Source organism: Pinus tabuliformis, chromosome 3_2 (genome assembly GCF_031772625.1).
Source record: "Pinus tabuliformis cultivar Carrire ecotype Pingquan chromosome 3_2, CPIR1, whole genome shotgun sequence".
In the NCBI taxonomy this organism is placed as follows: domain Eukaryota; kingdom Viridiplantae; phylum Streptophyta; class Pinopsida; order Pinales; family Pinaceae; genus Pinus; species Pinus tabuliformis.
In genome coordinates, this window is record NC_142302.1 from 950,674,298 (window position 1) to 950,701,657 (window position 27,360).

General features: G+C 38.2%; 1 pseudogene; it reads left to right on the forward strand.

Annotated features, from left to right (window-relative positions):
* The window catches only part of LOC149183789 (uncharacterized), a 107,215-nt pseudogene that overhangs the window by 4,909 nt on the left and 74,946 nt on the right, over positions 1-27,360 (forward strand).

Below are 27,360 nucleotides of genomic sequence, written 5' to 3' on the forward strand. Positions count from 1 at the left end.
TCTTCACAATGGAAACCTAAGTATCCCTACCTCATTTGCGAGGAGGATCACTATACTAAGGATTGTCCATGTGATCCGAAGTTAGTTTCCTGCTCAAAGGGACCCCGGCTATCCTTAAAGATCCTTTTCCATCTCAGCAAACTCAAATGATAGACCAACCCCGATATTCTTCCTCGGGATCTCAAGTGTTCATGATGAGAATGCCCATTAATGTGGCTACCCAATCGAAATATTATCAAAATCCAGCTCCGATAGCTGGGAAAGAAAAAGAAGATACACCTTCTTCTTCTAGCCCAAGTTTTGGCTTTCTGCAAATCAAGTGCCCTAACCCTGATTCCGCTATGTGGCCACCCTCTTGAGGTGTGTTGTGGAAACCCTCATATAATCCCAACGCCCGAGCTACTAAGCACTACAATATTGTTGAAGATTTGTCTCAGGCACCATCAGCCATGTCGACTCTTGAGGTACTCCAAAGTTGCCCATTGCAGAAGAAATCTTTGACGTCAGCTATCAGGGGCATCGATCCCACCGATTCTAATATGAACTATTTTGATATGGAGAACCATGTTCCATGACTCCCTCATTAGATTGCCTTTCTTATTCAGGTAATCATTAACGAGAAGACCATCCACCACACTATCATCGATGAAGGTACTTCCACCTGCATCATGTCAACTACATGTTGGAAGGCTATCAGTTCCCATGCACTAAACTAGTCTCCAAACACATTGGAAGCTTTCGATGGGTGTGATTCGTGACCCTTCGGTGTCTTACCTAACCTTGCCATCACCCTGAAGGGCAAGACAGTATAAGTCAAAACAGAGATTGTTGACGCTCATCTGAATTATAATCTTCTACTCGGTCGAAGTTGGACTCATGCCATGCATGCTATGGCCTCCTCTTGGTTTTGCATGATCTGTTTTCCCCATCAAGGGAATATTTTCACCATCGATCAGTTGTCTTTCTTTGCCTCTTCCTCCTTCGATGGCAATGTTCTGTACGTCAAGCACTCTGGTGCTCGCTATGATAGTGCAGGGGCAGGTCTCTTCAAAGATTCTACCTTAATGGGAATGTTTCCACTCCCACCTCCTCATGCTTCCTCTATCAACATGGTCTCGGTCAAATATGATCCCTCAGTTATAGCTGCACCAGATCTTGTTGATGCTTGGGGTGAGGTTATGCTGCTTAGTCCCATCGAAGTCAATTACATGGAAATTGTTTCAGCTCCGAACTCTGCATCCTCTAATTCTCATATGTTGAAGACCTCTCTCGATATGTAATCTCAATCCCCCTGTCTTGGCAATTTGGAATCATCTAATTCCTTACCCGAGACCTTCCTCATTGATGAAGGTATCATGGAAATCATGTCTTTCTAGGAACCACCATGGATTGATATTTATCATTGATCCTCGTTCCTGCCTCGCCTAGTAGTCATGTCTACCATTTTCGAAGAGTCCTCTTCTCCATTTCCGCCACCGAATGTTACTCATGAAGTATGGTTGGAAGGAAATTTTGGTAATATTACCCAAACAATACCGATTGACATATTTATCAAACCTGGTGTCATTGAACATGTTCATATTGGGGTACCTTGTTCTCTGGATGAGATCAATACATATACTTGTCTATTCCAAGAATTCCATGATGTGTTTGCATGGTCTTATGAATAAATGCCTGGCATCAATCCTAGAATTGTGGTGCATGAAATACCAACATATCCACACGTGAAGCCCATTCGCCAACAGCTTCACCCGGTTCACCCTAGGAAGGCCGATGTTATTAAGGGTGAAGTCAAAAAGCTTCTCAAATCTGGGTTCATCTATCCCATCCCCCTTACAGACAGGGTGTCCAATATTGTACTGATGACTAAAAAACAAGGCACGACCCGCATTTGCGTGGATTATCGAGATCTTAATAATGCCTATCCTAAAGACAACTATCCTACTCCCTTTATTGATCAAATCATTGAAGAATGTGCCGACAGTGAGATCTTTTCATTTATGGATGTTTTTTTTGGTTATAACCAGATTAATACTGCACTAGCTAACCAAGAAAAGATAACCTTTATCTGCCCATGGGGTACGTTCGTGTACAAGAAGCTCCCTTTCAGCCTCAAACATGTTGGAGCCACATTTCAATGGGCAATGTCTTATGCGTTTCATGATATTGGCAACATTGTCTAGCCTTACTTGGATGACCTTCCTGCACATTCTTGTAAGCACCGATATCACCCAAACCATCTTTGACAAATTTTTCTACACTACAACCACTATAACATTCGGTTAAATCTGCACAAATGCGTTTTTTTCATGCAATCAGGATGACTCCTTGGCTTCATCATTCCCAAGGATGGGATTCACCTAGACCCGCTAAAATTTGAGGCCATTTTAAATTTCCCCCCTCCATCTTCACTGCACCAACTCCAGAGCCTACAAGGAAAGGCCAGCTTTCTCCATCGTTTTATACCCAACTACGCCAGGTTAGCCATAGGATTTACCCAGTTGCTCAAACAAGGAATGCCCTTTGCATGGGATGAGGTGGCCCAAAAATATTTTGATGATCCTAAGGCCATCCTCATAAATGTTCCTCTGTTGCATCCACCAGGCTATTATCGAGATTACTTCCTTTACCTAGCCACAACCCCTAGTACCATTGATACGGTGTTGGTCCAAGATGACGATGAAGGTAGTGAACATGTGATCTACTACCTTAGTCGGAATCTCCTCAACACCAAAACATGTTATGCGCATGTTGAGAAGTTTGATTTGGCTGTCGTTCAGGCTGTTCAACACTTTCAGCACTATATCCTTTTATGTATGACTACAGTGATTTCTAAATGCAACCCTATGAACTATATCCTGACTTGTTAGTCACTGGGGGTGATCCGGATTTAAATAGGAATGCAACAAATTACAAAGATAACCATCAACACAAAGATGCAGTGAAAATAATACTTCATTTCATTAATTTAAAATACTGAGATATGCTTACAAACAGAAAATGGAAATAAACAGCTAGGGCAATGGTAGCTTATCTCTGATGGGCTCTTGTAAGGCATTCTTTCTGCAAATGCAACCAGACTTTGTTGCCAACTTGAGGCTTGTGTGGTACGCCTGTGGGTGAGGAGAAGTTGTTCTTGTGTTATGTCATGACCGTATTCCTTTGCTGCTACTGCTATGTGGAGGAACTCTTCGCGGGGGTCATGGATGTGGTGACGATCTTCCCCTTACTTTAGGAGTCAATCAGACAGAAAATGAATTTCCTAGTCTAGGAGATGAGCTTGCTGCCTTTCTTAGTAGAGATCAGAGAAGTGACAGTAGGTGGGGCTACCTCTGGTATCCTATATAATGAATTATTCAAAGAAATAATGACAACACCAGGCCTTGAATCATACATAGCATGTCACCTCCACAAGTATGGATAGCCTAATAGTACATCACAAACATCTAGAAGTGTAAAATCACACAATACCTCGTTTGTGAAGGGCTTGATGTTGTAGGGAAGGCGACACTGCTGACGAACTTTGAGATCTCATCCTTCATGAAGCCACCCGATACTGTACGGCTATGGGTGTGGTGTAGTCGGTAGGTCCAATCGCTTCATGACCTCTGCTGAAATGAGGTTCTTTTGGCTGCCACTGTCGACAATGAATTGCAGCAACAAACCCTTCACCCACATCTGTGAGTGGAAAAGACGTTCCCCCTCCTTTGGATCTTCGGGCTCATTTTGTTGGATCTTGGCAGTGGCAACAGTGGCACTGGGATCCACATCAATGATCTACTTCCCTTTGCCATTCCCCTTGTCGGTTTCTAGCTCAGGCTCAGAACATGCATCTGATTCAGAAGCCTTCAACTCGGCCACCAGTGACTGCTTGGTCCGACACTCACTTGTGTTGTGAGTGGGGCTCTTGTGGAACTCACACCATTTTCTTGTGTCCTTTTTCGACTTCGTGGTGTTGTTATTTTCTTGCGGCTTCGATGGGTTGTGTTGGGTCACCTAGCCTTGGCTTTGTCCTTTGGTCTTCAGATTTGCAGATCCAAAGTCTCACTTCTTCTGTTTGAACTTTTGCTCGATTTTGACAGTGTATTAGTATGCCATGCGGAGCGAGGAGATGTTCAGGAATTCAATCTCTTCTTAGATGTATCTATGTAGACAGCTGCAGTATTTTAGTACCAAATGTAGCTCAGAGTCCTTGATACCTAACTGTGTGAAAAGGGTATGAAAAATGTTTGTGAACTCTAGCACATCTTAGTCCCTTCCCTGTCGCAGTGTGGTCCATTTGATGTATTTGTCCTCAAAGATTTTGATAGGGTAGTACTGCTCCTTGATGGCATCCTGGAATGAATCCCAAGTGGGTGTGGATGAAATAGTGAGCCTGTACTTTCATTCTGCTACTCGCAGTAGGTTTCCCACCAATCCTTGACGTGGGGGGCTGCTTTGAGAATAGTGAAAGCAATCTTTTCCCGACTCGAAAATTCATGAACAGAAAAATACCCATCTAGTATATTTACCATTTATCTACGACATCTGCATCTATTTTACCCTTAAATATGGGGATTTCAAAATTAACTTGTACCTTAAACGGTGTGGCATTTCCAGAGTAGCTGTTGGAAGCCGATGCGTCGCCTCTGGGTAGCTGCTGAAGGATCTGTGCAAAGTTGTCCATCATCGCATTCCTTTGTCACTTGAGGGCTGTTTTGAGCAATATTTTGATAAGATCTCCTGCCCTCTCATCTTTCTTTTCATCCACCATGGGCGATCGTCGGGTTTTGCTAGGCTGGTCTTGCAAATGTTCAACTAGTTTAAGCCCTAACTCCTTATATCTCGACCTCATTGGGGACATCCAAAGAAAAATAGATAAAAACAGACCGCTTTGATACCATTGATCTGGATTTAAACAGGAACACAACAAATTACAAAGATAACCATAAACACAAAGATTCAACAAAAATAGTACTTCATTTCATTAATGTAAAATACTGAGATATGCTTACAAACAAAAAATGGAAATAAACAGCTAGGGTGTTGGTAGCTTATCTCTGAGAAGAGATGTGGTGGCTACATGCCTCTGAACTATGTTACAATGAGGCTTGAATGCCTATTTATTGTTGATAAACAATGAAAAACCCTTAAAATCCCAAAACCTAACCCTAGAAGTTGAAACACCAAATTGTGGGCCTTGTTTTGGGTAAGTTGGTACATCAACTTCCTGGGGTCGTAACTTTGGCACCTAATCTCCGTTTGACGCATACAATAGCTCGTTAGAAAGATCTATCCGAAAACTATACCTTTGGGAAGAGAAGCATTGGTTGGTCCATGGACCCATGTTACTCCCGGATTTCCCAGAAAACATCGTTTAGGGCCTCAAAACGGCTCCGGAAGTTCAAGACTCGAAAAACTTCTAAAAATAGTAAATTGTGCTACAATTATGGAAACTGAAAAGCTGAGAGAGATAGTTGTGGGGGTCCAAGTGGGATAGGTGGGTGGCCGCCAATATCCACCTGGATCCGGGTGGGGGGGGGGGGGGAAGTATTCTAAATGGACCGTTAGCCTGCAAAAATTTGATTTGTTCACTACAGCCAAATCTAAGAAGTCACTTTTTTTTGCTGAATTGATTTGTTCCCTTCCTTGCAAAGCTCTCCCGGCTGGTGCACATGAACAACTTCCAGATGAGACCCTTTTCTTGATTATCACCCTTGATCCATGGTACAGTGATATCATTGTGTATCTCCAAACCTCATGTTTCGGTTTGTGTTAACCAAGGATGATCATCAAAGGATTCGACATCATTCCCAACCATACTTTATTATTGGTAATACTTTATATCATGTTGATGTCCATTCTGTTCTTCGCTGATGCCTCATGATTGAGGAAGCTCAAAGAGATCTTAATGATTGCTGCTCTAGGGCATGTGGTGGTCATATGTATGGTTATGCTACAACTTAGAAAATCCTTCGTGTTGGTTATTTCTGTCCAACTATCTTCAAAGACTACATTCTTGTTGTCCGTGAGTGCCACGAATGCCAAATTTACCAATGCAATATGTGCACCCCACTCATTCACCTACACCATGTCATTACCCTTGGTCCCTTTTCCAAATCGGGTAATGATTATATGACATGTAACCCTTTTTCAGCTGGGGGGCATGGCTATATTATTGTTGTTGTGGATTATTTCACCAAATGGGTCGAAGCGATGCCTACATATTATGCAGATGGTAAGACAGTAACTCAATTTCTTTTTAACCATGTTATTTCTAGGTTTAGCGTACCCCAAGCCATTATCACAGACCATGGATCCCATTCAAAGATTACATGATGGCAGAATTGACATCTATATTGGGTTTAAGCCATGATGGCTCAACCCCATATTACCCTCAGGTCAATGGCCAAGTTGAAGCCATGAATAAGGTTTTGGTCACCATGCTTCAACGTAACATTGGGATGCACAATTTAATTTGGCATCTTATTCTTTTTTCAACTCTGTGGGCCTACCGAACTTCAACCAAATACGCAACTAGTTTCACATCTTTCCGTCTAGTCTATAGTCTGGAAGAAACATTGCCGATCAAATGTGAGATTCCTTCACTCAAGCTAGCTATTGAACTCCTCCCCGAAACATCACCTCAAGTGTAACGCCTCTTATATTTAGAACGACTGGATGAGACTCGCCATCTCACTTCCTTGGTCATCAAAGCACAAAAGAATTGGGTAAAATCCCATTTCGATCAGTTGGTTCCCCCTCGTGCTTTCTCTTAGGGTGAATTAGTCGTACTATATGACCAAGCTAACGATAAGCTAGGGGTAGGCAAGTTCGAACCTATGTGGCATGGGCCCTATATTGTAAAATCGGTTTTGCAAAAGGGTGCCTATGAGCTTATGGATTATGAAGGAAATCCTCTCGATAAGCCTCGAAATGGGATTTCTCTCAAAAAGTACTATGCTTAAGTCATCTTGCATGGATACTTATGTACATTAGTGTGTGATTCATTTTTGTACAACATGGTTTTGTGTGATAGTTTTCTAACAACTTTCCTGTTTTGTTAGGGTCCAACCCTAACCCCCTTATTTATGTAATAGGATCAAGTCATAGTTATAGTTAAGTAAAGAGTCAATCAAGCCCATATTAATAATTGTAAGTGGTTAACCTGCATTTAATGTAGGGACAACAGATGCAAATGAGCCATGATATTAGATAGATGGTATTAATAAGAACCATGGTATTTCCCCATGGTATTGCATGTATGAATCCTATATAAAGGATAGAGACTCCCCTCGAGGAGCATCATGTCTTATTTTGTAATTGAGCTTAGCTCTATTGGAGGTTTCCCCCTTGAAGAAGCAAGTGAACATTGCTTTCTAAATAATAAAATACTTGCTCTTATTTCTTCTATGTTCTGGGTATATTCCTTCACATATTTGGTATTTTGCTATCGTCTTGCAGGTTAAGATCATAATAAGTGGTATCAAAGCACTTTCCAAGGCCGGTGGGATCTCCAATTTTTAGCAAATTTTTTTTTGGCTAGAGACGTGTTCCAGCGTCTTTAAACCATGGGATCTATTGTTGAGTGCATAAACTTGTGGATTTGGGGTGGCATGCATGCAGGAAATACAAGAGGCGGTCACGCTTGTTGGAATCTCTTGTAACCCCTGTGGGTATCCCTTTGAGTAGTAGCGCATTAGACAAAACCATGCATGGACTCTCTTCCAAGTACCCTCTGGGTATATTAGAAGCCCCCTAGCTCCCTTGAAACCTTGCCATAGATAAACCGTCAGCTATCTTGCTACTACAATACACCAAGAACAACACTCAGAGAGATTACTCACGCGTACAATAGGGTAGTTAGGTTGTACAACTAAGGGTACGGTTGATCCTCCTTGGTTAGTGCCCTAAAAAATTGGGCTGAGTACTACTATCAGACCCTTATGTATATTACGATCTGTAGCACCTGACACTCCTAAAGACCATAGTTCCCTTCTCTATCTCTGGATCACGCATAATCTTTTCCAGATCAGATCTCGTATGTGGGGTTTTGTCACATCAACAACAATCCATTCCTCTATTCAGATCTATCAGATCAGCCATTCAGATCTATCAGATCCATCAAGATCCACAACAACAATCAATTCCGCCGTTCAAATCTATCAGCTCATCCATTCAAATCTATCAGATCCATTAGATCTGCCATCCAAACCTAGCAATTTGGGCTCTGTAGCCATCACAACAATCAGATATGCTATTTAGATCTGACTAATTATGTGGGTCCCTATACTTGTGAGTGATTTTCGTAGGACTTTGGGCAGCATTGACATTTTTTGGATTCGGCTATTGCAGTATTCCTAAGCAAGAAGCCCTTTGAGAGTGTTTCATTTAAGTTCTTCAGTTGCAACATGACATCTTTCAATTGTGATTCAAGGCTATCAATCCTCTCATCGGCCATAGCTTGAGCTCTAGTGTTACGAAACAAGCTCAAGAAAAGATAGAAAAGATACATCAACGCCTTAGAATTCAGCCTCTTCGAGGGGCAACCTCCTTTACATTACATAAATGAACAATTATTGGATGATACAAATGAAAAGACCTACTTTCTATATATAGGAGTCTAAGGGGTCATAACATAATCAGAGCCGACATAACAATAATAATGTAAGGGCACAATAATAACAATAGTGGGTTTCTATGGGGCACAATAGTAACAATATGGACACTACATGGGTACATCAATATAATAAGTGGGTTATACTAATAACAATAAGGGGTTACACTAGCAGTATAGGGGCCTAACATGCCCCTCTCCTTCAACAAGCGTTGTTATCAACGCTTGAGTAGTTCTTGATGCTTCTGTATAAAATTCTTGTCCTCCCATGTGGAATATTCAGCGGGTAAGTTCTTCCACTTGATGAGATACTCTGAAATTGATCGATTTCGTAGCTGTCGGGTTCTTGTTTCTGTGACTGCTCCAGGTTCCAATATGATTTTTCCTTCCTCTTTAATTTCTGGCAATATTGTTTGAATTGGGATCTTTTGCAACTTTTGAATAAGTGGCCATACTTCTTCGTCCTTCTTCCATTCATCCCTTGCTTCGTTTATCCAATCTGGTTGGATAATATAAATAGCACAAAACAATGCTTCCACATCCTCATCCTTGAAGAGTCTTCCCATTCGGTAAGGTCGCCATTTTTTAAGTACCTGTTGTTTCGTTTGATTTTGCACCGAAGTGGCATTATCCTTTAAAAGTTGGAGAATTTGTTATTGATGCACGATGTGATCTTTCACTGCTTGAACCTTTTTCTTCTTGATATGTCCTTCTACCTCTAGAGTTTGAGGAGTGGTAATTTCTTCCAATCCTTTACAAGATATGGTCGGATTTATTTCTTGATGTTCGATGTGATCTTTCACCTCTTGAACATTTTTCTTCTTTATATGTCCTTCTATCTTGATAGTTTGAGGAGTGGTAATTTCGAACAATGAATTACAAGATATGGTTGGATTCATTTCTTCTTTCTCGATGTGATCTTTCACTTCTTGCACCTTTTTCTTCTTGATATGTCCTTCTATCTTGAGAGTTTTAGGAGTGGTAATTCTTGCCAATGCTTTACAATATATGGTCTGATTCATTTCTTCTTTCTCTGGGGTGGGGTCCTGGCGTATATCTTCTTCTTTTGTTGTTTCTTGATCCTTTTCTTCCTCCTCTTCATATTCTATGTAAAATAATTTCTTCTTAGCACACTTATGACCTTTAGTGCATTTTCTATCACAATTGTAACAAAGCCCTTTCTCTCTTTTTTCTTCCAATTGTTGTGGTGTAACCCTTGTAGGTTGTGGAAGGTTAGGAGAAACAACACTTCCATCTTTATAGTTGTGAGGGGTACACTTCCTGGTTTCCATAATTTTGCTTTCCACTATGTCACAAAGCCCTTTTACTCTTTCCAATTGTTGTGGTGTTTCTCTAAAGAGGGTGTTGCTCTTTGTATCCTCATAATGTGCTATCATTTCCTCTGTGAAAATTGACCAGGTAACAAGTTGTTTACGAGAACAAAGCCCTTTGTACCATAAAAATTGATCTGGTTCTAAATATGAAGATGCAATACATACCTTTTGTAACATTTGTACACCATGTATATCAAAATATTGCTCCATCTGAAGTATCCAATTTATCGGATCCTTGCCATCAAACTTCCTCATCTTGCTTTTTCTTGATTTTAGGAGCTCTACCTTGAAACGACTGTAACTCTGTACTTTCAGATCTTTAAGTTCTAAAATTGTGACCTGTAGTAGCACTCTGTGTCCTCTTTCCAATGCCACCAGTCTGATCCAAATTGGATTCTCCAAGAAAGAGTTATGCACAATCTCCCAAGATGACCTCATTATAGACTAGTTCAGTAGAGCGAACTTGTACGATGTTCCACGAGTCACTGTTTCAACCTTTGGATCTGAAAAATGCACACAAGAAACTACAGTCCGTCCTCTTTCTGTACCTTCTTACGAAATTTCAATTCGATCCCCAGAGAGAATGTTATGACGATTTTCCCCAGGTCAATTGTTTTGAATGTAATTCAGGAGTCTGGAAAAAGACCAACTTCCTCAGATCATATCTCCGCAAATATTGCGCGAAAAGCTCTGAAATTTGGACCCAAGGTTCAGCGTGATTTCTTCTCAAATGGGTTTTTTTTGCGGCTTCTGAACATCACAGAAAACATGTTATAGCGAAAATGCCACGATGATCTGTTTGGAGCAACGAAACCCTAGAATCCAAAGCTCTGATACCAAATGTTATGAATCCAACTCAAGAAAAGATAGAAAAGATAGATCAACGCCTTAGAATTCAACCTCTTCGAGGGGAAAACCTACTTTACATTACATAAATGAACAATTATTGGATGATACAAACGAAAAGACCTCCTTTCTATATATAGGAGTCTAAGGGGTCATAACATAATCAGAGCCGACATAACAATAATAATGTAAGGGCACAATAATAACAATAGTGGGTTTCTATGGGGCACAATAGTAACAATATGGGCACTACATGGGTACATCAATATAATAAGTGGGTTATACTAATAGCAATAAGGGGTTACACTAGTAGTATAGGGGCCTAACACAATGTGACATTTTAAAATGGTAGACCAAGGTTGACCATGATTATAAACCCAATGGATTTATATTAAACCATAGGATTAGTATTATAAATCCTATGAATAATATTATACCCTAGGAATATGAACCCTTATATTAATAAACACAAGGAACTTATATTATAAACACAAGGGATTAATAGTAAAAACCCAATAGATTATTAGCCCATCGAAATTAAATATTAAACCCAAGGGATTAATATTATAAACCTAAAGTATATAAGCCCTATGATAAATACCATAGGCCCTAAAATAAACATGGTTTACCATGGTTTATTTTCATATTGAGACAATCTTTTGTTATAATGCCACATTGGACTATGGTTGACCATGGTTGATTTTCATATTGGGACAATATTTGTCACAATGTGATGTTGGAACATGGTTGGCTATGGTTGAGCATGATTAATTTCATATCGAGACAATATTTGTCACAACGCGACATTGTACTATGATTGATTTTCATGTCGAGAAAATATTTGTCATAATGTGACAACAAAGTATGGTTGACTATGATTATAGACCTATGTATTAATACTATAACCCCTATGAATAATATTATATTGTAGGAAAATGAATCCTTAGATTAATAAACCCAAGGGATTGATATTATAAACCCAAGGGATTAATACTAAAAACCCAAGGGAATAAAATTAAATCAAAAGGATTAATATTATAAAACCAATAAATATAAACCTTACGATAAATATTATAAACCCTAAAATAAAAATTCTTGGCCATTGTTTACCATGGCTAGTTTTCATATTGAGACAATGTTTGTCACAATGTAGTGTTGACAATGGTCGATCATGATTCACCATAACTGACCATAGTTGACCATGTTAGACCAATGTTGACCATGATTCACCATGATTGGCCATGGGTTATTTTCATATAGATAAAATCCTATGATAAACCATAAGATAAATATTATAAACCAATGTATATAAACCCTATGAAAAATATTATAAACAATAAAATAAATATGGTTAGCCATGGTTGGCCATGGCTAGCCATTGTTCACGATGATTGATATTATAAACCTCAGGGATTAATACTAAAAACACAAGGAATAAAAAATTAAGGAAATAATATTAAACCCTAGGTATTAGTATTAAATTGAAGGTATAAAACCCTAAGATAATACTGTAAACCCTAAAATAAATATGGTTGACGATGGTTAATTTTTCTATTCAGACAAGCTTTGTCATAATGGAACATTTGACCATTGTTGACCATGATTGACCATTGTTTACCATGATTGATTTTATAAAACATGTTTGACCATGGTGTAACATGATTAACCATGGTTGACCATGGTTGAACATGATTTACCTTTGTTAACCATGAATGATATTGTAAGTCCAAGGGAATAATAAACTGTAGGGATTATTGGATGTGGAGCCTGATTATATTCTCGACTCAGAGGTTTTGTTTCAATTGTGTTTGGATCCCAGTTCCTAACTAGGTGGAAAAACCACCTATTTAATCATCATGAGGGGGGTTCCATAGATAAGACGCCCCCTGTAGGGTTTGGGTGCAACACCCCCCAAGCTAAAAATATATGATATTTTTTCTTTTAAAATATTGTAATTTCGTAGTCAATCTGGCCCATTCATTAGGAAGATGATATGATGGTATGAGATATTAATTTATGGGTTTTTTCCCCTTTAAGGAAACTCTTTATTTATATGAGGGAATTGTACTACAGATTTGTATTGTTATTTTGAGCAAGAATGACACAGGGGATTATGTTAGAGTGAAGAACAAATTACAATGGATTTTTTGTAGGTTATATCTCTTCATTTTGTTGGATAATATAAAAGTAAGGACTAGTTGTTTCTCCGTGGACGTAGCTCTAATTGCGTACACCATGTATATATATGTCTCTCATATTTTATGTATTATTTGTGTTTATTTTTCTGCAATATTTTATATGTTCTATTTCTCTGTATTATATTTTTCCAACAATTGGTATCAATGGTGAAGGTATATTTGGCTAATACATTGGCAGGAAAGAAGGGTTCCTAGTTTGAGTGTGAGCAATGGCAAAAGATGGTAGGTTTAGGGTTGAGAAATTGAATGACCAAAACTATTAGTTGTCAAAGATGAAAATTAAAGATTATTTGTATCAAAAATATCTATACCTACCATTAAGGGGAAAAATAAAGAAGCCAACATGTATGAAAACCGCATAAAAGGAGATTCTTGACAAAAAGGCACTTGGAACAATACAGTTGTCTTTGGCAGTGTGAGTGTCATTCAACATTTCAAATGAAATGACAATAAGGGATCTAATGTTGACATTATCCACACTATATGAAAATCCCTCACCTCAAATAAGGTATTTCTTATGAAGCATTTATTTTATATGAAGATGTCAGAAGGTGTATCTGTTGCTAATCATTTAAATGAATTGAATACAATTATTAGCCAATTAAGTTTGGTAGAGGTAATTTTTAATGATGAAGTTAGAGATTTGTTATTTCTGTTCTCATAGCCAAAAATTCGAAATGGCTTTGTTATGGCCATTAGTAAATCTATATCTGAATCTATTACATCAAAGTTTCATTATTTTTTTGGTGTTATCCTTAGCGAGGAAATGTGACAGAAAATATTTGGTGAGACATCAGGTAATGCTTTGACTATAAAGACTAGGTGAAGAAAAATTGAAAGATAAAATAAGTTAAGACATTGTAGTAAGTCAATGAAAGGAAAATCAAAGTCCATATTATGGATAGCATACTAGGAATGCAAGAAGAAAGGACACTTGAAGAAATACTATAAGTCTCAAAATGGAAAGGAAGGAGATGTGCAACAAGAGAATAATCCTGAAGCAAATGTGATGAGTGTTGTGTTTCAAGATGATTTGATTCTTTCATTAGAAAATGTTATTAATGCTTGCCTAGTAGATTCAGGGACCTCATTATATGCGAAACCTGATAGGAAACATTTTCATGCTTGGGACTTAGTGAGGTTGCATGCAGGTAAAATGACATTGCAAAATAAATTGATTTACATGTCGAAGGAAGAAGATGGAAGTAGAAAGAGATACAAGACTATACTAGTTCTAAAGGGGTTCACACAAGAGAAAGATACATAAATTGATGAATTTTTTTCTCTTATTGTTAAAATGAGTTCAACCAGAATGATTTTAAGACTAGTGGCAATAGAAGATTCACATCATGAACAATGAGATGTAAAGAAAACCTTTCTCTGTGGGGATTTGGAGGAAGGGATATACATGCGACAACCACAAGGGTGTGAGTTAAAAGGGAAGGAGAAACTAGTGTGGAGGTTTGAAAACATATTGTATGCCCAAAAACAGGTTCCAAGGAAGTGGTATCTAAAATTTGACAGGTTTATGTTCAAACAAGGTTATACTAGATGCCACTCTAATCACCGTGTTTATCTTGAAACGAACAATAATTGGCAGCCTCATTCTGCACATTTTCACCATCTTGGGAGATTGAGATTTTGACAGGGAAAATGATATCCAAATTAAAAAATTCAAGATGTTATGCAAAGTAGACTCGAAAAGTGTTCCAATGACCTATCCTGCATGCAATGTGGAGACTGGGAAGGACTTCAAAAGTGGCCGACAGAAAGAGCTATGCATTGAGGGAGTGGCATTGTGCATTGAGGTTAGTGCTGTGCAACTGGAAAATTTTCCTACTGTAATTTTACACTGGCGCTGCACGTAGAGGGTGGCACTGCACATCTGGGCATCAACGCTCTGCATTGAACAGGAAGGCTAGAAAAGTCTGAAAACTTCCAACAAAATCCAAATTTTCTTTCTCTCATCCGCCTACAAGTAAGTTGACATCACTCACATTGGTTTTTGTTTGCATATCCACATCATAAGCATCATTTTCCTTGAGAAACATGAAACACTAAAATATTGCATGTATGCCCAAAAACCCTAAACTATCATTGTTCCTCCTATCACTCACTACAACTCTAAAACCTATCCCTATTTCTCTATCCCCTATCCATTTGTCCCTTTATCCCTATTTCATATTACCCATCCCTTTTATCCATTTTCCCGAAGGAAAATTTCTCAAAACAAGCCCTTCCTCTCATTTCCTACTCCTTCATTTACTCCCTCATCAAGATCATTTTTCTTGATCATCTGAGTATCCTCAACCTCCCTTGGGAGAAATTTATTGCTCATGACATATTCAGGGGTCCTCAAATTCCTCCACCAGTGTCTCAAGAAACAGGGGGACCTTATAGTCAAGTGAAAATAGATGAGGATGCCAAAATAGATAATCAGTTGCTCAGACACATGGCCTATCATTACAGGACTCACAATAGGATTTACAACATAAGAAGCAAGAAGCTGAAAGCTAGATTAAGGTGGGTCTTGAAGGGGAAGAAAGAAGAATATAGACTTAGAATGTTGGCTAAGGCTTCCTTGGCTCATCAAAGCACATGATGGTGGTGCTTCACACAAATTTTGGGCAAGTTTTGGGAAAATGTTGTCATTTGCAAATTTTGAATTTTAATACACAGGAAAACTGCCTAGAAGCGCATGCCAACCGGTGTTGCGCTTTTCCTAGGGGCACCCAATGAAAAAATGGTTTTCATTTTTGGATTTAGAGCGATGAGTACATGTAACTTAGCAAGTTTCAAAAGTTTTGGAGCAGAAATGGTACACCAAAAGTTCCATAAACACCCTAAAAATGACCTTTCTGACGCTGCGCGTAGAGCAAATTTTGCTTAGGATGCCTATTTTTCCAGTTTTTGACTATGATCATGGATTCTCTCTCATCGTGAATGATTTACTATTGTAAATGATGTCATGGCTTGTCAATATGATGGTTAAAAAGTTGTAGAGGGTAGATTCATTGCTTTAGGAGTTTGTTTGAAGTGAAATGAATTAGTTTTTCACTTTTGGAGGCAAGTTGTTGATAATGCCTATATTCCTGTTCCTTGTTTAGTATCAGTGAGATCGGATCCTCATCTTAAGGATTCGACCCTTGAAGATGGGAGGAGGTTGAATGCTTGTCTATATCTTCTTCTTCTTTCTCTTTGTGAGAGGCTGGACTCGCTTAGATGCTCAGAGCTTGATTGTACATCATTGTAAGAAGTTTGGCAAGGAGATTAGTAAGATTTGCAGCTATTTTTATGGGATCCTTGTGCTATGGAGTTTTAGAAAAGTTTCTTCTTTTGTAAGAATTTGTTTACATGTTTTATCTATGTCATCATCAATTTAATTTCTTCTTATTCAATGTTATCAAGTTTGATAGGTAGAATCCATTGTATGAGTGCTCTGCCTTGGAAAATCATTCAATATTCCATGTTTTCTACTATTTGAGAAGGATCCGTGATTGTCACATGCCCTCCTCAGCTCCTCATTAGTCTTAAACACCTCACACCATGAAGCCTAAAGTGCTAAAACCTATGGCTACCTTGCCTCGTAGAACATCCTGCATTTCTGACCTAATTTCCCAGACCTAAACTGCCCAACTCCATCTCATCCAGCGAAACATCAACAAAACCCAATCAACACTCCCGTGCTACTATAGCTAGCATAAAATCCTTACTTGATCTAGTCATTTTGACTGAGATTCTAAAGGAGAGAACCATATCCCGACCTTGTAGGAAAAGCTACAAGGCTAAGCTTGGTTTGTAGTTACCCTGGAAGTTGTCTCCCTTCATCCTAAGTTAAATCTAGGTGATAACATAGTGGAGACCATACTGAGGAACGTAGTTTTATGTTCCTCAGAAAAATGTATCAAGTTCAGATCTGATTGTTGATGGTGGACAACGATTAGAAACAGGAAGGTTGAAATCATTCACCTGGCAGCTCCAAATCAGTTTCGAGATCAGATCCGTGGACTCCACTGGACGATGAACTTGACCAGCATAAACATGAAAAGACAATATGAAAAGATCAGGTATTCAAGTTGGAATTTCATCCAAGACATTACATTATTTGTTATAAATTATTTCTTCTCATTTCTCGAGAATGTCAAGAAGGCTTTACAAATTATACTGTATTTGAGAATACATTCTAGACCTGCATGTGATTCCTTCCCTTTGAGGATTGTGGATACAAAATATTCACATGCCTTTGATCTTGATAAATACCCTTCTTCTGAATCTTATGATGACCCTCTTCAAACTGATGAGCCCCAAGAGATGAAGAATAATTCTAAAGCTTTTGTATATACACCTATAACTTGTAAAATTTTGGATAGTTACAAGCCTCTTATTTTACCTCCAATATCCCATGGTTTCCCTAAAAATCATTACCTATATCTACCACGATTTGATGGTGAATGTGACAACATCACTGTCGAGAGACATGTATTGAATTTTGAGTCTTTTCTTGACCTTTTTGAAATTGATGAAGAGGATGTCAGTATTAGGCTTTTTGCGCTTTCTTTGCAAGGCAAAGTCAAGAGTTGGTTCAAAACCCTACCAGATGCAAGCATCTCAGATTTCGAGTAGTTCATCAAAGTTTTCCTCGAAAAGTGGGTGGTCAAACAAAACCCTTTCATAATTCTAGAAGAGTATAACCAACTGAAAAGACAACTAGGGGAGGCAGTGCAACAATTTTCTGCTAGATTTAACCAAGTTTATTGTTCAATGCCTATTAATATAAGACCTCCTCTTGATTTAGCTCTCTTGCACTACACGGATGCCTTTGATCTAGAAATGGAGTTTCAGCTGAGGGAAAGGAACCATGCAACACTTGAAGAGATGCAAAATAGTGCAGTAGATTTAGAGGCTAATTTGCTGATCATAAGGGAAAAGTTCAAGAAAGAAAAGGTGAAGAACATAGATCTAGAGGAATCGACATCTTTAGAGGTAAAGCTCGACATTTTTGTAAGTGCAGTGGAAGAGATGATGCAAAAAATCACCACAAGGAAAGAGTATGATGTTTAAGACCATGGCTCGGTTATTGAAGAAGAATAAGTGGTTGATCCAAAAAAAATTCTTTCTTATCCCATTTGTCATAGATCTGAAAATGATTGTTTTATAGATCATCTTGGAGAAGAGAGATCTATTGATATGACATGTATGCTTGATGACGTGTTTTATACTGATGACTTCCCTAAGTTTGATCAACATGATGATGATTGTTTTCTCCAAACAAAAGTTAATCTTGTAGATAAATCAACAGCTGGTTTGTGGAAGGATGAAGTTCACTTTCAACAGCTCGAATACAGTGATCAGCTGATGCATATCAACTATGGAAGTGAGGAGGAAAGTGCAGCAAATTTTGAAGTAAGTGAAGGATCTTTGCCTTTTTGTTTTACTTCATTCCAGTTCATCAGAGACAACTTTCGTGCAATCAGAAATCAACCATCGATAAGTTATCTGGACCATCTAGACGGCAATGAAATACTTGTTCAAGACTTCTCATATCTAGATTTTCAGCCCCCGAATGCCATTGAATGTCAGGTTGTAGATGAAGAATTTGAAGCTGTAACATATGATCAAATGATGCAAGATGATTCTGTACCATTATGTTTTGAATCATTTCAATTTTTGAAGGGAATTTTGCATAGCATATATTCAAATGAGCATCCTGTAGAAAATCATGGAATCTCATTGGAACCAATAGAAAATGGGTCGCAACTGTCTCTTTAAGTTTTTCGCGATCCAATAGCCGATGTTTTGGATGATGTTTGCAGTCAAAATCCTTCTGCATTAGCTAACTCTGAGCTTGGAAAAAGTATTGATACAAACTTGATCTGAAAGCCAGTTTCTTTTCATTCTTAGTAGGAGTCTTGCCACAAAGCTCATATGAAAGTCTGCATTCATGGTATGAGGAGAAGCAAAGTAATCCATTGGATGAGCTAAGTCCCAATGCACATGAATTTCAATATCCTTATGTAGTATTTGTGGAGTTACATAGAGAATCCATATTATTCAATCTGGGAAAATTTCGATCTGTTTACAAGTTTTCATGGGATTTTCCTTTCAGTAGTTCTCTCTTGTTGTTCATAAGTGAGAAATTGCAGAGAATTCAAATAGCAGCTAGAATGCTAACTTGGTTGCATTGGTTGTTTCATTTCACCTGATTAGGTGACGAATGGAACAATTAGAGTGGGTTTTATTGAATAAGCTCCATTTTGAGCATCTTTTCCAGTTTATCAGTTGTGTTTTAGTGTTGAGTTAGTTTTTAGATGAGTAAAAGTCAGTTTGTGTCTTTGAGTCGTCAATATTCAGTCATGTATTTCAGATTGAGTTCTTTTTTACTCCATGCCCAATGGATAAGACTACTTGGTCTACGGTGTTCTTAGCACCTCCAAGGAGCTACCATCCCCAATGGAGCCAATGTTAGCATCAGTCTTGCAGCCTTTCACCAGTGATCAAAATATGCTCTTATAAAGTGGTTTTGGGGTGTCAAAGTCAATATTTTGTCATTTCAGTGAGTCTTCAAGTAAAATCTGCTCACTAGGTATTAGGTCTAGGATTGTTTTTACTCCTTCCAAAGTTCTTCGAGTATTGGTCCATGTCACCATTTGGCTGAATTCACCATCATTCAAAGAGTTTTCATCATATTTAATGTTCCAACGGGTCATTTTACACCTTGTTTATGCTTCAGTTGTGCTTAGGTAAAGCTCATTTCCCTCTCCTAGGGTTTTGAAGGTAATTTTTCTTGGATGGTCAAATCATCAACAAAACATGTATCATGATGCTCATACACCTTCACCTACCCTTAAAATATCTTCTTAAATAGTTTCCATCACTTATATCCCTCAAATTCATCATTTCCCCAGAAATCCTATCCTATTGCTACAATTTGACAGTTGTCTAGGTTGGGCATGTGTTTTGCCCTTTTGAACCCCTTCCCCTCACTCGATCCTTGAAATTCCACTTTTCCTTGCTTCTTTACATCCCTCCATACTTCTTAAAAGTTTCTCAAGAATTTTTAATACCCTCATCCCCCTCATTTCCCTTCATTTCTACAAATCCCTTGTTCCTCACATCACGATAGGTTTTATTCAAATGATGTTTCTGAGAAAGAAAAAATGAATTTGAAAAAAATGATAGAGATTTTTGTCCATAATATACCCAAGAAGAAAACCCTCCTTCAGTTTTTACACAGGTCTCATGGTTTGGGAGAAATGTCCAAAACATCATTTGCCTTAGGAGAGTTGCTGCACTTTTGGAGTGACTTTGTGAAAATAAAGATTTCTCCTAGTTGGATTGACCAAATGACTTGCTTGATGAGTCAAATGACAACTAGAAATAGTAATATTTACAATGCACTATCATGAGCTCAAATTAGAGTTTAAGAAGATGTCCAAACGTTGACTACAAAAGAACTCTGCATTTTGGCAGCCTCATTCTGCACATTTTGACTAGTCCTTGGAGATTGCACTTTTGACAGGGAAAATGAGCTTCAAATTGAAAAATACAAGATTTGATTAAAAGTAGACTTGAAAAGTATTCCAATGAACTATCCCATGCTCAATTTGGACAATGGGAAGACCATCACAAGTGGACCGCAAAAAGTGATACGTGTTGAGGGAGTGGTACTGCGCGTTGAGGCCGACGTTGCGCGTCTGGAAAATTTTCCCACTGTACTTTTACATTGGCGCTACGCATCTGGGCATTGGTGTTGTGTGTTGAGTAGGAAGGCTAGAAAAGCCTCAAAACTTCCAACAAACTCCAAATTTTCTTTCTCTCACCTGCCTACAAGTAAGTTGACATCCCTCACATTGGTTTTTGTTTTCATATCCACATCATAAGCATCATTTTCCTTGCGAAACATGAAACCCTAAAATCTCCCATGTATGCCTAAAAACCATAAACTGCCATTTTTCCTCCTATCACTCACTATAGCTCTAAAACCTATCCCTATTGCCCTATCCCCTTTCCCTTTGTCCCTTTATCCCTATTTCATATTACCCAACGCTTTTATCCCTTTTCCCCAAGGGAAATTTCTCAAAACAAGCCCTCCCTCTCATTTCCTACTCCTTCATTGTACTCCTTAATCAAGATCATTGTTCTTCATCATCTTAGTATCCTCAACATCCCTTGGGAGACATTTATTGCTCATGACATATTCAGGGGTCCTCAAATTCCTCCACTAGTGTCTTAATAAATAGGGGACCTTCTATTCAAGTGAAAACAAGTGAGGAGGCCAACAAATATAATCAGTTGCTCAGACACATGGCCTATCATTACAGGATTGGAAATAGGATTAGCAACAGAAGAATCAAGAAGCTGAAAGCTAGGTTAAGGAAGGCCTTGAAGGGAAAGAAAGAAGAGGATATACTTAGAATGTTGGTTATGGCTTCCTTGGCTCACCAAGGCACATTATGGTGGTGCTTCACACAAATTTTGGGCAAGTTTTTGGAAAATTTTGTCATTTGCATATTTTGAATTTTAATACACAGGAAAATTGCCCGGTGGCGCTGCGATTTTCCTAGGGGCACCCAATGAAAAAAATGGTTTGAATTTTTGAATTCAGAGTGGTGAGTACATGCACCCTAGCAAGTTTCAAAAGTTTTGGAGAAGAACTAGTCCACCAAAAGGTCCAAAAACACCCTAAAAATGACATTTTTTCCACTTTTTAGACACACAGAAGAAATCTTGGGAGAATCAAGTTTTGAGAGGACAAATGAGTTCCAAATGCATAAATTCTAGGTGCTCTAGAAAGTAGACTTGAATACCTTTCCAATGTGCTATCCCGGGTCAATTTCCATGTTAAGAAGGCCTTCAAAAAGAAACTGAAAGTGGCGTTACGCGTCGAGCCACTGTCGCTGCACGTAGAGCAAATTTTGCTCAGGATGCCTATTTTTCTAGTTTTTGACTATGATCATGGATTATCTCTCATGGTGAATAATTTACTATTGTAAATGATGTCATGGATTGTCAATATGATGGCTAAAAAGTTGTAGAGGGTAGATTAAATGCTTTAGGAGTTAGTTTGAAGTCAAACGAATCAGTTTTTCACTTTTGGAGGCAAGTTGTTGGTAATGCCTATATTCATGTTCCTTGTTTAGTATCAATTAGATCAGCTCCTCATCTCAGGGATTCGACCTCTCAAGATGGGAGGAGATTAAATGATTTTCTATATCTTCTTCTTCTTTCTCTTTGTGAGAGGTTGGACTCACTTGGATGCTCAGAGCTTGATTGTATATCATTATAAGCAGTTTCGCAAGGAGATTAATAAGATTTGCAGTTATTTTTATGGGATCCCTGTGGTATGGAGATTTAGTGAAGTTTCTTCTTTTGTAATAATTTGTTTACATGTTTTATGTATGCCTTAATCCATCTCATTGCTTCTTATTGAATGCTATCGAGTTTGATAGGTAAAATCCATTGTAAGAGTGCTCTACCTTGGGAAATCATTCAATATTCCATGTATTCTATTGTTTGAGAAGGATCCATGATTGTCACATGCCCACCTCAGCTTGTCATCAGTCTTAAACACCTCACACCATTAAGCCTAAAGTTCTAAAGCCTATGCCTACCTTGCCCCATAAAACACCCTGCATTTCTGACTTAATTTCCTAGACCTACACTGCCTAGCTCCATCTGATCCAGCTAAACATCAACAAAACCCAATCACAACTCCCGTTCTACTATACCTATCCTAAAATACTTACCTGATCTAGTCATTTCAACTGAGATTCTAAAGGAGAGAGCCCTCTCCTAGCCTTGTATGGCTAGCTACAAGGCTAAGCTTGCTTTGTGGTTACCTTGGACGTTGCCTCCCTTCAGCCTGAGGTAAATCTAGGTGATAACATAGTATCAACCATATTGGGGAACATAGTTTTATGTTCCTCAACAAAATGTGATGGTGGACAACAATCAAACACAAGAAGGTTGAAATCATTCACCTGTCCACTCCAAATCAGTTTGGAGATTAGATCCACAAACTCCACTGGAGGATGAACTTGACCAGCAGAAACATGAAACGACAATATGGAAAGATTAGGTATTCAAGTTGGCATTTCTTCCAAGACATTACGTTCTTTGTTATAAATTATTTCTTCTCATTTCCCAAGAATGTCAAGAAGGCTTTACAAAGTATACTGTATTTGAGAAAAGATCCTAGACCTGCATGTGATTCTTTCCCTTTGAAGATTGTGGATACAAAATATTCACATGCCTTTGATCTTGATCAAGACCTTTCTTTTGAATCTTATGATGACCATCTTCAAACTAATGAGCGTCAAGAGATCAAGAATAATTCTACATCTTTTTTATATACACGTATACCTTGTAAAATTCTTGATAGATACAAGCCTCTAATTGTACCTCCTATCTCCCATGTTTTCCCTAAAAATCATTAACTATATCTACCAAGATTTGATGGTGACTATGACAACATCATTGCTGAGAGACATGTACTAAATTTTGAGTCTTTTCTTGACCTTTTTGAGGTTGATGATGAGGATGTCAGTATTAGTCTTTTTTCTCTTTCTTTGCAAGGCAAAGTCAAGTGTTGTTTCAAAACCCTACCTGATGCGAGCATCTTAGATTTCCAGCAGTTCGTCAAAATTTTCCTCGACAACTGGGTGGTCAGAAAAAACCCTTTCTTGATTCTAGAAGAGTATAACCAGCTGAAAAGACAGCCAGGGCAGACAGTACAACAATTTTCTGCCAGATTTAACCAAGTCTATTGTTCGATGCCTATTAATTTAAGACATCCACTTGATTCAGCTCTCTTGCACTACCTGGATGCCTTTGATTTGGAAATGGAGTTTCATCTAAAGGAAAGGAACCATGCAACACTAGAAGAGATGCAAAATAGTGGAGTAGATGTAGAGGCTAATCTGCTGATCAGAAGGGCAAAATTGAAGGAAGAAAAGATGAAGAACATAGATATGGAGGAATCGACATCTTTAGAGGTAAAGTTCGACATTCTGGTAAGTGTAGTGGAAGAGATGATGAAAAAAATCACAAAAAGGAAAGAGTATGATGTTCAAGACCATGGATTTCTGATTGAAGAAGAACAAGTGGCTGATCCAAAAGATTTTCTTTCTTATCCCAGTTGTCATAGATATGATCATGATTGTCTTATAGATCATCTTGGAGAAGAGAGATATGTTGATATGACATGTATGCTTGATGGCATGTTTTATATTGATGATTTCCCTAATTTTGATCAGTATTCTGATGATTATGTTATCCAAATAGAAGCTAATATTGTAGACAAATCAGCAGCTGGTTTGTGGAAGGACAAAGTTCACTTTCAGCAACTCAAATACAATGATCAACTGATGCATATCAGCTATGGAAGTGAGGAGGAAGGTGCAGAAAATGTTGATGTAAGTGAAGGATCTTTGCCTTTTTGTTTTACTTCTCTTCAATTCATTAGAGACAACTTTCATGCAACCAAAAATAAACTGTTGATAAGTTTTGATCTGGACCATCTAGAGGGCAATGAAATCCTTGTTCAAGACTTCTCATATCTATATTTGCAGCCCTCGAGTTCCATTGAATGCCAGGTTGTAGATGAAGGCTTGGGAGCTAGAACATATGATCAAATGACGTTAGATGATTTCGTACCATTATGTTTCGAATCATTTCAATTTTTGAAGGAAATTTTGCATAGTATATATTCAAATGAGCAGGCTATAGAAAGTCATGCAGTCTCATTGGAACCAATAGAAAATGGGTCGCAACAGTCTTTTCAAAATTTTCACGATCCAATAATTGATGTGTTGGATGATGTATATAGTCAAAGTCCTTCTCCATTAGCTAAATATGAGATTGGAAAAAGTATTGATACAAACCTGATCCAAAAGCCGTTTTCTTTGTCATTTTCAGCAGGAGTCTCGTCACAAAGCTCAGATGAAATTTTTCATTCATGGTATGAGGAGAAGAAATGTAATCCATTAGATGAGCTAATTCCCAGTGGACATGAATTTCAAGATCCTTATGCAGTATTTGTGCAGTCAGATAGAGAATCCATATTATTCAATCTAGGTAAATTTGGATCTATTTACAAGTTTTCATGGGAGTTTCCTTTTAGTAGTTCTCTCATGTTGTTCATAAGTGAGCACTTGCAGAGAATTAAAATAGCAGCCATAATGCTTACTTGGTTGCATTGGTTGTTTCATTTCACATGATGAGGTGAAGAATGGAATAGTTAGAGTAGGTTTTATTGAATAACCTCCATTTTGAGCATCTTTTCCAGTTTGTCAGTTTTGTTTTAGTATTGAGTCAGTTTTCAGTTGAGTAAAAGTCATTTTGTGTCTTTGAGTCATCAATGTTCAGTCATGTATTTCAGATTGAGTTTTTTTCACTCCATGCCCAATGGATAAGGCTACTTGGTCTCCAATGTTCTTAGCACCTCGAAGGAGTTACCATCCCCAATGGAGCCAATGTTAGCATAAATATTTGCAGCCTTTCACTAGTGATCAAAATATGCTTTGATAAAGTGGTCTTGGGGTGTCAACGTCAACATTTTGTCATTTCAATGAGTCTTCAAGTAAAATTTGGTCACTAGGTATTAGGTCTATGATTATTTCTACTCCTCCCAAATTTTTCCGAGTATTGGTCCATGTCACCATTCGGCTGAGTGTACCATCATTCAAAGAGTTGTCATCATATTTCAGGTTCCAATGGGTCATTTTACACCTTGTTTCTGCTTCAATTGTGCTTAAATTAAGCTCATTTCCCTCTCCTAGTGTTTTGAAGGTAATTTTTCTTGGATGGTAAAATCATCAACAAAACTTATATCGTGATGCTCATACACCTTCACCTACCCTTAAAATATCTTCTTAAACACTTCCCATCACTTATATCCCTCAAATTCATCATTTTCCCAGAACCTTAGCCTATTGCTACAATTTGACAATTTTCTAGGTTAGGCCTGTGTTTTTCCCTTTTGAACCCTTTCCCCTCACACGATCCTTGAAATTACACTTTCCCCTTCTTCTTAAGATCCCTCCATATTTCCCAAAAAAAATTCAAGAATTTATAAGTTGATCATTCCCTTCATTTCCCTTCATTTCTACAAATCCCCTGTTCCTCACATCAGGATAGGTTTTATTCAAATGATGTTTCTGAGCAATAAAAGATGAATTTGAAAAAAACTAGAGAGTTTTTTTTCCATAATAGACCCAAGAAGAAAAATCTCCTTTAGTTTTTACACAGGGTTCATGGTTTGGGAGAAATGTCCAAAACGTCATTTGCCTCAGGAGAGTTGCTGCACTTCTGGAGTTACTTTGGGAAAATCAAGATTTCACCTAGCTAGACTAACCAAATGACTTACGTGATGAGACAAATGATAACTAGACATAGCGAGATTTCCAATGAGCTATCATAATTGTAATTTGGAGTTGAATAAGACCTCCAAACGTTGACTGTAAAAGAACTCTAAATTTCGGTAGCCTCATTTTGCACATTTTGACCAATCTTGGGAGATTGAGCTTTTGATAAACAAAATGAGCTCCAAACTAAAAAATGCAAGATGTTGTAGAAATTACACTTAACAAGTTTTCCAACGAGATATCCTGCACCCAATTTGGACACCGGGAAGGCATTCAAAAGTGGCCTGCAAAAATCATTATGTGTTCAGGGAGTGGTGCTGCACGTCTAGAAAAATTTTCCAGTGCAATTTTACACTCACGCTACGCGTCTTGGAATTGGCACAATGTGTTAAGCAGGAAGGCTAGAAAAGCCTCAAAACTTCCAACAAACTTGAAATTTTCTTTCTCTCACCTGCCTACAAGTAAGTTGACATCCCATAGATTGGTTTTTGTTTGCATATCCACATCATAAGCATCATTTTCCTTGAGAAACATGAAACCCTAAAATCTCCCATGTATGCCTAAAACCCCTAACCTATCATTGTTCCTTCTATCACTCATTATAGCTCTAAAACGTATCCCTATTGCCCTATCCCCTATCCCTTTGTCCCTTTATCCCTGTTCCATATTACCCATCCCTTTTATCCCTTTTCCCCAAGTGAAATTTCTCAAAACAAGCCCTCCCTCTCATTTCCTACTCCTTCATTCTACTCCCTGATCAAGATCATTGTTCTTCATCATTTCAGTATCCTCAACATCCCTTGGGGGACATTTATTGCTCATGACATATTCAAGGGTCCTCAAATTCCTCCACTAGTGTCTCAAGAAATAGTGGGACCTTCTAGTCAAGTGAAAACAAGTGAGGAGGCCAAAAAAGATAATTAGTTCCTCAGACACATGGCCAATCATTACAGGACTGGCAATAGGATTAGCAACATAAGAATCAAGAAGCTAAAAGCTAGGTTAAGGCGGGCCTTGAAGGG